Source organism: Echinops telfairi, unplaced genomic scaffold (assembly GCF_000313985.2).
Source record: "Echinops telfairi isolate 266 unplaced genomic scaffold, ASM31398v2 ScPeMD7_15;HRSCAF=58, whole genome shotgun sequence".
Taxonomy (NCBI): domain Eukaryota; kingdom Metazoa; phylum Chordata; class Mammalia; order Afrosoricida; family Tenrecidae; genus Echinops; species Echinops telfairi.
In genome coordinates this window covers 168,825-182,710 of record NW_022103912.1, presented here as the reverse complement: position 1 = coordinate 182,710, position 13,886 = coordinate 168,825, and the positions used below count along the sequence as shown (strand labels likewise).

The following is a 13,886-nucleotide window of genomic DNA, read 5'->3' as shown; positions in this document are numbered from 1 at the left end:
CACATACATGGGGTTTCTCTCCAGTATGAGTTCGCTGATGAACAGTGAGAGCAGCCTTCCTGATAAAGGCTTTTCCACAGTGACCACATACATGGGGTTTATCGCCTGTGTGAATTATCTTATGTGCTATAAGGTGTTGCTTCTGGTTGAAAGCTTTACCACACTCGCCACATACATAAGGTTTTTCTCCTGCATGAGTGTGTAGACGAGTTTTGAGATGTGCATTCTGAATGACGCCTTTGCCACCTTCACCACAGACATGGGGTTTCTCTCTAGTATGACTTTGCTGATGAATAGTGAGGTACTTCTTCCTGATAAAAGCTTTTGCACATTCACTACATGCATGGGGTTTCTCGCCAGTATGAGTTTGCTGATGAGCAGTGACATCACTCTTCTTTGTGAAGCCTTTCCCACATTCACTGAGTACATTGGGCATTCCTGCCACATGAGGTTCCTGATATCCCTTGAGGTATGATTTACTGTGAAAAGTTTTCCCACATTGTAAGCATTTTCCTAGTTTTTGTCCTTCATGAGCTTTTTGATAATGTTCATTGAGTTTGAACATTTTATTGAATTTTTGCCCACACTGACTGCATTCATAGGTCTTATCTAGTATATCAATGGTCTGGTGCTCACAGAGCAAAGACTTCTCAATGAAGGTTGTCCCACATTTATCACCTGTGTGTGGTTTCTCAGTTTCATCAGATTCCTGATGCTGAATCCACTGTGACTTCATGCACCTGGATTGTTCACACTCAGGGAATTTCACGTCTGTACAAAATTGCTTTTGTTCAACATGGAGAAAAGTTTTCTCATCTCCACTGAGCACACCTGACTTCTTTATTTTGTTGTGTCTGTTCTGATTTAATTTCAGAATGATTAAATCTGATTCTACAATTTCTTCATGAAAGCCAAACATCTCATAATTTTCCTTTGGAGGAAAATTATTTTTGTGCTGAGAAACGATACTTTCCAATGTATTAAATTTATAGCATTGTTCTGTTCTGTCCATGCATCTTTCACACTGCAAGTGCTCAAGCAAATGATCATCATCTTTCTGGATTTCTATAAAAGAACAGAACATTGACTCTTTTCAACATCTTGATTTACAATGGGCCGCTTAAAATATGCATTGATACAAAATAGATCTTTAGTGACAACCCCCTTATATGAAAATAAATAAAACACTAATCTTAATGTTTATTGCCCATTGGAAGAATACAATCGTGTAAATAATCCAAATGGAAAAAATAGTTATTGTAGAAATCAGGTTGGATATGAAACTGATGAATGATCACAGATTTGGTATTTGCTTAAAGAGTGACATGAAAATATACAACAAGTATAATACAAGGAAGACACTGAGAGCAGTAGATTGCAGGGAGATAGGCTTGTTAAATTTAGAGGTCAGATGTAGTCACTCCATCAATCTTTACTGAAAGACAACTAAGTACTAGATAAAGTTGGGAATGTGAAAAATGCAGAATATTCTACTTGGGAGAAAACCATTTAAACAGATATATATGAAAGGTATTATGGTACACAAACATATTCTGTATGTTTATGGAGCCAGTATTCTAGCTTACACCACCCATCTTTCAGTGTTGTCCTGTGGTGGCTTGCATGTTGTTGTGATGCCAGAAGCAATGCCATCCAGTGTTTCAAATACAAGCAGGATCACCCATGGTGCACAAGTCTTAGTGGAATCTCCAGAAATAGGGACTGGGAGGAAGACCTGGTGATCTACTTTTGGAACAGGAACCCCTCAGGTTTAATGGCAATGAAATAACACTGAACAAGTACTAAATCCCCAAAGTACAGTCAACAGTGAAGATGTGGATGGAGGAAGAGCTTTGGGGACCTTGAGTGCTTGACATGACATGACTGAAAATAGCTGCAAACATCATCTAATACTTGGAAGACAGAATATATGAAGTATTATCAAGAAAAAAAATGCAATTTGTCAAAACAAAATAGAATGTTTAAAAATTGATAGTGTATGAATTATTCAACTTTAATAAGACTGGTACTGGCTATTTTTAATTAGCTATCAAGTGGTTTATAAGGCTGAGGCTGACAAATTCAAGAACATTCGCATCATATTCATTACCAAAAAGTACATTGCAAGATCTTCCCTGAAGTACCATTCTGTGAGTCGTAGGTTAATATTCATATGCCTGCAAGTAAGACCAGTTACTACACGTGTTATTTAGATTTGTGCACCCACTGTTTAAGCAAACATAAAGTGTGGGATCGAGTCCCACAGTTGAAAGGGCCCTTAGAAATAGCGCATGCAATTAAGGTAGATAAAGCAGAGTAGCTTCATTTCGGAAGCTGGAATAAGATAGCGAGGTCATTTAACAGTGAGTTTATATAGGAGCAAGGTGTGGAAGCCTCCAGAAGGCACAGGCACAACAGAATGGACAAGTGTGAATGTGGGAATACCCTGAATTCTTTTAGAACATTTCATGATAAGTATCAGGCTGTGGGAAACTGAGGACCAAGAAGGGAGTGGGTGCAGACAAATTCTTTAGTCTCAGAATTGAAGAAGATTGCAAGGCCAGGTATCTGGATGGAGGAAGGCATTCACAATTGTAAGTTGGAGAAGGGCCCTAGTTATATTCTCCTAATTAAAAATCATCCACATAATATCCTCTCATTATTGTGCTACCTTAATGATGCCTCATACAAGCACATGGCTAATTACTATCTGCCAGCAGCTTTAACTACAAGAGCAGACATGTTGTTATTGTTCTCCCTGCTCAAGGGCCAGTTACTCCCCTCCACCTGCCCTTAGCCTCATCAGCACTGTTCTTAAGTTGCTCACCCAATTAGTTCAGGGACCTCCAGGGTAAAGATAATACCTACCTTGTTACTTAGGTACCCTGTTTCCCTGAAAATAAGACAGTGTCTTATATTAATTTTGCTCCCAAAGATGTGCTAGGTCTTATTTTCAGGGCATGTCTTATTTTTCCATGAAGAATATGGTGCACATTTATTGTTGATTGTTTTATTAAAAGAGACCTGCACTTCCTGTCTGCTCCGGCAGTGCTGCGGCCAACAGTGAGCTGTGTGGCGGCACCCACTGCTATGGTCCAGAGTCCAGAGTTACAGTAGCTTCGGGGGGCCTTATTTTCAGGGGGGGGTGCCTTATATTTCAGCGAGAGGCAAAACTGTAAGTAGGTCTTATTTTCGGGGGATGTCTTACTTTCGGGGAAACAGGGTAGGTATCTGAGTGTGTGTGTGTGGGGGGGGGAGGCAGCTGCATGCCCTGAGACTATATAAATTGGTGAAAGAATAAAAAGCCTTTCTATGTCTGCCCTTCAATTACACAACCATCCCTTAGGACCCATCCAGAGGGCATTTAAGTGACGAAGTGATAGTTGATTCCCTGAGTGATAGCAACAAAGGGAACCTGATTGCTTTTAAAGCTAGGCATCTTTTAGCTGAGTAGCAAGAAGTCAGGCGCCTGGCGGAGCTGTACACTAACATCTTACTGGAGGGCAGTTGTGGAGAAAACTAGTACTGGTCCTCCAAGCCCTGTGGGCAGGAGTACAGAGATAAGGCAGCTTACACTTTGATCCAGGTTCTGTTTCCACAATAAAGAAATTGAGGGTGGGGAGGGAGGGGATAAAGCAGAGCTGATATCAAGGAATTCAAGAAGAAAATGTTTTGAAACTGTGGTAGCAATAGTACAAAACTGCTCGATGTGATTGAACTATGGAATGTTATGAATCTGTAAGAGCTCCCAATAAAATATATATACAATGTCATATAACTTTTGCAGCCTGACATTGGTCAACCATACAGTCATGTACACTGATGAATGTAAAATTTTGGAACAGTATCAGTAGTTGGAAAATGTGGCCTTACTGACAGAAATGACGCATAAGTTTACTATAAAATTTTGAGATACATGATGAATTCACAGCAAATTCCTTATTAAACAACAGAAATGGAAACCATACACATGGATCTTTCTGAATGGAACAAACAAAAATCAAATCAACCACATCTACAGAAAGAAAGGAGGGGGAAGCTCATTAGTCAAAACAAGGTAAGACTGATGACTAGAGACTAATGACTGAGACAAGATGAGTTGTGGGATGACACCAAGGACATCATCATACACATGGAAATGAAAAGACCACTCAAAAGAGAGGAAATAAGGGAGAGAGCAATATTGAACATACTGTGCACTATCTGAATAACAACAACAACAAATCTGTTGGAACATACAGCCACAATGTTCTGTAGAAGCAGCAAAGGCCATCTTTCAGGCTCTGGGTCTGTTAAGAAGGGGTAGGTCTAAGGAAGGCATAGTGCATAGTAAGGAATACATAGCAGACATGCATTTAATAAGAAAAACCAAGAATGCAGGATGTTAAAAATCCCCTTTCCACTTACAAAATTATTGGAATAACAGACACATTTTTTAAAAAATTGGAGGTACAGTGCTAAAGTATATCCTAAACTAATAACAATTTTCTTGCTAGAAAGATGCTTTTAGATACTTGAAAATAACAAAAGTCATAAATGTGCTTCACCAAAAGGAGTAAAATATGGAGAAATATTTCTGTTAAAGAATTCCAACAGAGAAGGCAATTTGACCATCTCTATTAGAAAACAGAAAGAACTTATTTCACTGGAATGAAGAAAACTTTAAAGGAACAGGAGAACAAATGAGAAAATGGACACCAAATCATTTAGAGGAACTCCAAGGGGGAAGCTAAGGAAGCACAAAGGAGACCCGTTTATGGTGAGAGTTCAAGACCCCAGATAGTGTTGCATACTACAAAGGGAAATCCATTCTTACTCAGTAGGGGAGGAATGTGCTGTATTCAGAGGACAGTTACAAATTCAGAGTTCTCTGTCTGGAGAGAGGCTTGCAAGACGGATTTTCATAGTAAGGTAGAAGCATATAAAAGGGGAAGTTTTGAGAATCTTTAAAAGGAAGAAAATTATGGAAGCAAACATACAATAGTATGAATCAAATAAATGGAAATCTAATCTCATAAGAGCTACAGGAGTACTTCTGTCAACTTCCAGGAAAAGTGAACTCTCACATTCGAAGAAGCACACACTTTTATGCATTTTCTGACACCTACCATGGATGTGAGCCCTTCTGCCAGTTGAGTCAATTCCCCCAGCCAATTCCCCTTAAGGTATATTGACCACACACCTGAAAAAAATCCCTCTATAGATTGTTTCTAATACAGACCACAGTTCTCCTTGTTGTAATTGAAAGTTTCTGGGATGTCAACTAGATAACCTGTTTATGAAAAATTACGGAATCTTAGACACACCAAAATTAACCTAAGGTTTGTAAAGACTGCAGAATGTTGTATTTCTAAGAAAATCATGTTCAAAGGAACCAAGTAAAAGGTGTTCTCACAAGAGTAGAAGACCCTACCCACTAACCTAGGACCAGAGAATGCAATGAGAATCTACCTCTTTGAGAACACCACAGACACGGCAAAGATTTTAACACATAAGCTAGGAGAAGTCAACGACCAGGCCAATGACTTGAGAATTCTCCTCACCGATGGAAATCAGGTTGCGATAGTTCTCCAACATCACATCCTGATATAGGGTCTTCTGAGCGGGGTTCAGGAGCTGCCATTCCTCCCGGGTGAACTTTACAGCCACATCGTTGAAGGTCAGTGATTCCTATAGTAAGAGGAGTCTATTTAATGATGTATTTTCCATTTGAAGATTTTTTAAAAATATCTTACAGTAAAGAAAGCAAAATAGTAATAAAAACTGTACATTCCATAATGTGTGGTAAACTGAGGACTTCGTAAAAAGTATTTGACCTTATTTCTACATTCGCAACCATGGGGATGGAAAACTAGCCCTATTTTCAGAAAAATCTCCATTGTTCTGAGAAACAAATGTTTTCATATACACATTCTCCAGACCAAATAATGTGCACCCCCAACAATAGCTGTCCATTAAGGAGCAGTCTGAAAGGAGCTACCATAATAGATGAATCATTTCTGTGCCTGGCTACTTCACTATGCCTGAAGGTTATCTGTAGGTCAGAGCAATCAGGTTCTATAGCCAACCCACCATAAATGTAGCAAATGCCTGGGGAGGGCTCAGGGCAGGTTTAAAGTCAACTAGCACTAGGTCAAGATGGTGACTCACCATCTTGCTTGTTTATTATGTCACCCGCTTATGATATTACCCATTGACTGTATACGCTAATTACATGATGTGCACGCCTTATGGAAAGATCTGTAAGCTCCATAATATACCCATTAGAAAATACACTCACTTTCTCAGTCCTGACATGGGATGAAGAGCCCCTGTTCCCCACTGTCTGCTCTCTGTCTTTAATATTTGCCACAATAGCAATGTCACCCCTGAGGATCATTGTTCGAGTGTTGAGGACCACCGTGCCCCAAAATAATGCACCCACTCATAAAATTAGAATTTTGAATACCAATGAAATTATCTGAATGAGCTAGAAATAGCTCAGATTTATAGTCACACAAAGTAGATAGAAATAGCTCAGATTTATATTCACACAAAGTAGATTTATATCCACACACACTTGTTTATATTAACAAGCAAGTTTACATTACATTGTGAAATGGAATGAGGAGTCCTAGCAGTATCACCATTAGAAGAGGCTCTGTACCTTCAGTGGCATTAGGTACCAGGAACAGTGCAGGTGGGGGAGGGCAAACATACCTCAGCTCTCCCACATATTTTGTCAACTCTTACACAAGTCATTCCTCCTACTCTACTCTTTGTCTGATACCAAATTATACTCTGTTCCTGAAGAAAACTTGTACCGAACAGATCAAAATGGTCTATTAATGAACCAGGTACAACTCGGGATCAGGAAGAAGCAGCTATAACTCAGAACCAAGATCAGAATGTTCATAGGCAATATCTCCCTTCCTGAATGCAAAACAACTTTCTACGCTCTTAAGCCACTTCAGCACAAGCTCCTCTGACAACATAAGGGCAAATTCTTCTCAGCCACCTTCGGACCGTATTGCCTTAACTTTAATTGCAGGGTCCTCTTGAACCTGCCATCTTTGACCACATCCTCTCCAAAGGCCACCCCTAGTTTTGTTGGGTGGACTTCTGGAGTCCTCCTAATCTTGCCTAGGCAGGGAAGGTGCTAGGTTGGCCCAAGAAGCCATCATATCAAGAGGGCGAGAGAGAACTGCCCGCAGGCGTGGTGTGAGAAGAGAGAGACACACATTTGGTTTTGTTAGCCCCTGCAGCCACACAGTTCAGAATGAAGCCATGGATTAGGGATTTGCCAGCTTCCAGAAATTCATGAGCCATTTCCTTGGGTGGCAACTGCGAGCTGCCTGTGTGACCTGACTTGAGAGCTTCCTCCAATCCATGAGCCAACAGCCTGCTGTGTGACCTTCCCATTTGGGTTCCTCAGCCCCTGCAACCTACTATCTGAGCAGATTCAACCACTTCACCTTGTGAGGCAGCGCACTGTTGTCTGACTGAGGATCTGGTTCATCAGCCTTGGCAAACACATCAATGAGGAGAACCCTCCAGACTGATACCTGGTCTGTATATAGATTTGGGACTCACTAGCTTCCACATCTTGAAGAGGGATTTATTTACTTGATGACGAGTTTTGTGAGATGCTGCTGAGCAAATCATGGAACATCTTGAACCTCTACCTCATAGGGACTGGTCTACTGCTGCTCCTGCACAATGCACTGTAATACTCATGGGTCAAGAGCTGCACCAATGGAGAGAATGACCAGGGCAGAAGGGACACAGTGACAGAGCCAATGGTAACAGGTCCAGAAAGGACTTTTCAGCCAAGATATGGGACAGGCAGGCAAGATCAGGAAGAGGATATCCCAAAGTAGCTGAGAGGAGCTTATAAAGATGGAACTAAGAAATGAGCCTACCTTTAGAAGGAAAAATGTCTGCTAGGGGACAGGGAAAATAGGCCTGCCTGAAGAAAAGCAAACGGTTCTTTAATATGAATGCCAATGTGTACCCTATTGAGTCTGATACCAAATTACATTCTGTTACCAAATAAACTTGTGCCTGTGACTCTGGACTGTAATTAGTCCATGGCCACTGCAAAAAATTAATGAGCTGTAGGAGAAGGCTGTGCAAAGATACTGGTGTCAGAACTGGAAAACCGTTGGAGAGTACAGGTATGTTTGAGCTCTGCCTCACACGAATCAGAGCTGATGTTGATGGTTGATTCTCTCTCCTGCATCTATAGTTAGAGGAGGTGAGATGCTGTCAACCATTTTTAAAACACTAATGCTACAAGGACCATTTTACATGCATTAATAAGAATGCTGCTGTTTGGGAAAGTATGTAACATATCACCTTCTGAAAGAAGCATTAAAGAAACACAATCAGACAAAAATCCCATGGAAAACTGAACTCTCTTGAAGAAGTGATCTTATTTCTTCTTAAAAACTATGCAGAGCACATCATTTGAATGATTCTCAGGAGCTGGCGATAGAATAATAAATTATGAGTTGGAAGATAATGTCATCCAGAGTCCTCAGTGATATATTATGTTCAATGTTAATCCTATGATCAATATACTCCTAATCTTCTCCAGCCAAATGTTGAAGTCAGAGTCAAAGTTCATCTCTAACTTCTACGATTTCAAATTTCCGCTTTCCCAATGAACTGAATCAGTGTTATACAGGCTTCTAAAACTCCAGTAGGAAATACAGAAAAGGATAAAACACATCAGAATCACCTGAGCCTTGGTCATTTTCTTTGGTCCTTAGGACACTGCCGGCAACTGGGATGCTCTATGTTTGTCTTGTCTGGATCAGCTCTAATGATGCTCATAAATTTCAGTCTCTCATGAGGACATCCCAAAAATAATAATACCAGCCACTTCTTCCTCCTTCGTCTAAGCTGCTGGCGATGCACCCTCTGCAGGCTGAGGGGAGAATACAACGTGAGCAACACACCACCCATAGTCCCAGATGCTGTTACTGTTCTGTCCTCTTCTTAACACACGAAGTCCCCAATACTGCTAATGGTGCCCTGACTGAGCGATGGGAAGCATGCTCATACCATGAGCAATAAAATCCAAAACGCATAATTTTCAGAATGTGAATAAAAGATGACTTTATAACCAATAGAGATTGGGCAATCAAATATAAATGTCAAAAAGAAGAAACAAAAAAGTTGGATCGCTACCTCACAGCATACAAAACTATCAATTCCTTACTGTGTGATTCTGAAGGAGAATGACAAATCAATGAGCCTTGAAGATGATTATGTTAATTAAAGCATCTGGAAACATTGTACATGGGCTATATAAAGAACTATTATAAACTGAAGATTATTTTATAGAACTATAAATTGTACAATCATTTTAGAAACACTTTAAAACTCACCATCAAGTAGAGCTAGACATATAAGCTGCAAATAAAACACAGGAGAACTGCTGAACAGAGCTTCCGAGACTCTAAAGCCAGGGCAGGAAGCTAATGGGTGTGTACCTCTGACCTTGAGGATAGAAGTCCAACACTTAACACATGTCAAAACCAAGGCTCCATAATAAACACTTATATGACATCTGTTAGATTGAAATTTATATATATTTATTTTGAGATGAAGAAGTATACATCCCCCAATAGTGAGTGCACTTTTGAATCCCAATATAGATAACGTTTTTTAATGTAGCATTATTTGTAGTACCTAATGCAGTCAGATCAGCGGTTCTCAACCTATAGGTCGATACCCCTGGGGTCAAACGACCCTTTCCCAGGGGTCGCCTGATTCATAAGAGTAGCAAAATCACTGTTATGAAGCAACAATGAAAGTAGTTTTATGGTTGGAGGGTCACCACAACTTGAGGAACTGTATTAAAGGGTTGCGGCCTTAGGAAGGTTGAGAATCACTGAGTTAGACAGTTGGCCTATACAAGTATACAGTCTTTCTAGCTATGTCCCCTTAACTTCTTCCAAATTATTTGCGTGGGTTTGTCGCCTGCCACTATGAATAAGGCAAAGGAGCCCGTCACAGTGGTTACTGTTGGGCTGCTAACTCCAAGGTCAGCAGTTGGAAACCACCAATTTCTCCTTGAAAGCAGGATGGGGCTTCCTTCTCCCACGAGTGACATGGCTTTCTACTCCGCTACAGAGTGACAGTGTTGGAAACCCATGGGGGCTGTTCTACCCTGTCATATAGGCTCTCTGTGAGTCGGTGTTAACATGATGGCAGTGAGTGTGTGTTTTTGGTTTAAGAGGACTGGGCAGCTTTCCCAAGACATTGGTACCTTTGTGCCTTGTGGTTACGTAAATCAACTGTCTGAAACCTAAGGATTAGTCACATTGGAAATCATGTTAGAACTAATTGAGCCATTTCAGAGACAGAAACTGGGATCTGACTACCATCAAAAAAGAAGAGCCGGGAGTAGGGGCCTTTGGATCCTGGATTCTTGCATTGAAACTCTTCAATCCAGAAGACAGGGAGCTGGGACCCAAGAGAGGAAGTGATGGGGAGAAGCAGCAACAAAGACATGGTGGCAGCCGAACCAAGAGACTGAGACAGAGCCATGGGATTCCCAGGCCGCAGACCAAGAGTGCTCAGGGCCATTGGGCAGCAGGTGAGGAGGTGAAATGAGGCACATCTGCGTACTTACCTGAGGAACTAGATTTGCTAACCTATATAGAGCTGAGAGTGTTTGGTGTGAGGCTAAGGTGCAGAGTGAGCATTTATCCGCAGAACTAAAAGACCTTTGTAACATTTGCACATTTAGGACAGAAGCCAGGGGGTTGCAGGGCCTGACCTCACCTGCAGGTACGGCTGTCGAGATGCTGTCCCAAAGAACTGTACCTCGAGTCATTTATGATCCTAAATTGTGTGTTAGGGTAGAAAAGTGACCCCTTTGTCAAATATAAATTAAGGAGAACATTTATTTAACTTTAAGAGACAACAAAAGACACACACACATCATATGGATAAGGGAGGCCATTAGCAGGAGGTCAAAATGCAAATGAGGATTCACAGTCGGGACCCTGGATAAATAAGGTATAGTACAAAAGGCATGTCATAGATCATGATTGGTGGCAGACCAATACATCGCAGATACAGGTGGAACTGTAGCAGCAGGAATGGGACCATAATCAGGGCATGCAAATTACTAGATAGACTTACAAGATTGGCCCAGGGCCTTCAAGCTAAGGCAGGCTCATGACAATGGCCCTGTGCTGTCCTCAGTAAGGGGAGCTCCATCAAGCATACATCTAGGCAGGCCCGTGGAGGGGGCTGGCTGGAGAGGCGTGCAGGCAGTCGATTTTCTAAGGCATTCTCCCCAAGGGGAAGATGATCTACATTCTTGGTGAATGATCAGAAAGAATTCAATGGAGGCTTAATCAAAGTGGGGACGCAGCAAATGGACACTGAGTTGTCACTCTCATCAGCAACCCAGACCTAAAACCCAACTTAGTGCCATCGAGTAGATTCTGATTATAGCAACCCTTTAAAAGAAGGTGGAACAGCCCTTTGTGGGTTTCCGGGACTGCAACTCTTTACAAGATTAGAAACCCTGTCTTTCTCCCTAGGGGTGACTTGTAATTCTGAACCACTAACCTTGCAGCTAGCCGTCCAATCTGTATCCACTATGCCACCAGCCTTTTGCAAACTGGAGTGTTCACAATTTAAGTTCTAATACAATTATAAATGGTTACGTAACCAGTGAATTCTATCATTCAGGGAAATGCACAAAGAGCTCGGACCCTGACCATTGGGGCAGCCTGGGTCCTTGTACACTGGTGGTTTCCTGGGTTCAGGAAGCCCAGATCCTTCCTACTTCCCCTAAAGCAACTCCACCCAGCAATGCCCCCAGGAACCCCAGTTGCTCACCCTGTTTGGAGTCAGGTGAATGGATTTGGTTCATAACCCAGTCAGAAGTTGAAATCCTTGTGATGCTTCAATGTGCAAGACAGTAGTAACAGATTTCTAGCTCCCTAGGCTGGACCATATTTCTCTGTGGCAAATCTTCATTCTGAAACAGAAGAGGAGTCAATGTTGAGAAAGGCATGTCAGGTTGCTGGCCTGTACTTCTTCCGCTAAATAGTGACCACCCCCACCCCCACCCCCTGGGATCAAAACCATGCTCCAATCTGAGGGGGGTTGCATTACACAAGAGCCCACTCTTTACAGAGCAATTTTACTAATTTCTCAAATATCATTATCAACTTTGGATCCACATCCTATATATACAATATTTATTTTAGGATAAAGTGTAAGTATTTAAGGCCTCACAATTCTCAAGCTCCATTGAAGGTAAATATTTTCCTTTCACCAGCAATCTAACTGAAGAAAGGAATACTTTATGACGAACGTTCTTTACCAATCCGTACTACACCTCAGACAATAACCGTTGACATATCTGGCTAAAGTGAACAAGCTGAATCATGCTCATATATGCCACTCCAGCCCAGTGTAACCCAAGTTTAACCTGCTCCAATCCCCTTGCATCCTGGGTACTCTTTACAATACCTACTGTGTGTGAAGAAATGCCTATGCTTGGGTAGCCCATTTATACACAATAGTGTGGTAAGTAGAGAAACTTATTGTGGAGGTGGACAAAAAGAGAAGGACACTAATAGGACATCCGAGATGTACCTTGGTCAAGACAGAGATATTCTAAACCAGAAAACAAGCCAAGGGAATCCTTATTTGCTGCTCTCTTAAGCTCTTGTTTACAGATGTCCAATTTTAAAGCCTTTGGGAAAGACTATAGCTTACAGTCAAGGAATGGCAAGGGGTAGGTAGATAGATGATGCTAAGAGCCAAGGTAAAGGCAGACGCTTAAAAGTAAAAGACGGATCCAGGGAAGAGATGACTGATCGATTTTTGCCATCTTGGTCTAAATTCTGGATTCCAAGCTTTCTAGGAAATGCTGACAGTTGGCAAACACCACACACCGTAGGAGAGGGGTTATTGGCTTGGGTTCTAAGATGTCCCATCCATAGTCTCAGGTGTGAGTGACTATTTGTCTGTCAAGAGGAGTGTAAATCATTTCTCACTCTACACTGAGGGGTCAGCTGCAAGACCAGAGGTCCAGTCAGAGCAAGTGACCTATGAGAGTTGAATGGGTTTTAGGATGCTCAGAAGGTCTATAAACAACTGAATCAAAATTAAATTCCATGAGAAACTTCAAGGTTAAATGTAAGACAGATTAAAGTTGAAGATTCTGGTAACTAGACACCAGAGTATTCACACAGTATCAATAAACACTTTATGTTTTTTGTCTAAGTTCAATTTATTGGGTGAAACTTAACAATGGTTGTGAGAGTGCACTTACTCACATTTTCTATGAGACCAGTAATAACCTGTTAAAAAGGTGAGAGAATGATACTTCAAGAAAGCTGTAGAGCAATATTGATCATGGATTTTCAAGAACATGAAAAAGTTCTTGAAAATATTGGGAATTGAGTCAGGCAACACATTAAAATAATTACATATGATGATTAACTGGAATCTGTCCTAGAGTTGACTTAACATAAGAAAATAAGCACTGTAATATACCAATTAATGTAAAAAAATGAATTAATAATTTAAATAGATACATAAAACATACTGAGTTAAGTTTATTGTGCCAACCTGGCCGATAAACACATGTGGAGTTAATTGCAGGGAGGAGGGATAAATGGCTGTGAGTCTCGCCTTTCTAGTTCTTGGGCCTCTTGCTTTGTGATGGTTGGACCAGGGTGCAGCTGCCTTAGCCAGTTCCTTGCTTCAGCTGGCAAGGTTCACTTCCTGCAAGACATCCCTGAGCAGAAGCCACATGGACCTACCCCAATGCAGCCCTGGGTGCTGGAGCAGCCTTGTGGAGACCCCTGCCAGCGCTGAGATGTTTACACATTCACTGACTCGGCTTTCCTCCTGCAGTCGGC

At 41.3% G+C, this 13,886-nt stretch overlaps 1 protein-coding gene across 1 annotated transcript in view; it reads right to left on the bottom strand.

Annotated features, from left to right (window-relative positions):
• CLASP1 (cytoplasmic linker associated protein 1) overlaps nt 1-13,886 on the bottom strand; it is a 354,339-nt gene that overhangs the window by 330,087 nt on the left and 10,366 nt on the right. Inside the window, exons 4-6 of the mRNA XM_045287431.1 lie at nt 11,848-11,989; nt 8,723-8,911; nt 5,544-5,670 (exon numbers count right to left, since the gene is read on the bottom strand). The gene's annotated coding sequence lies outside the window, so the exon portion shown is untranslated. The remainder of the gene's footprint in view (nt 1-5,543; nt 5,671-8,722; nt 8,912-11,847; nt 11,990-13,886) is intronic.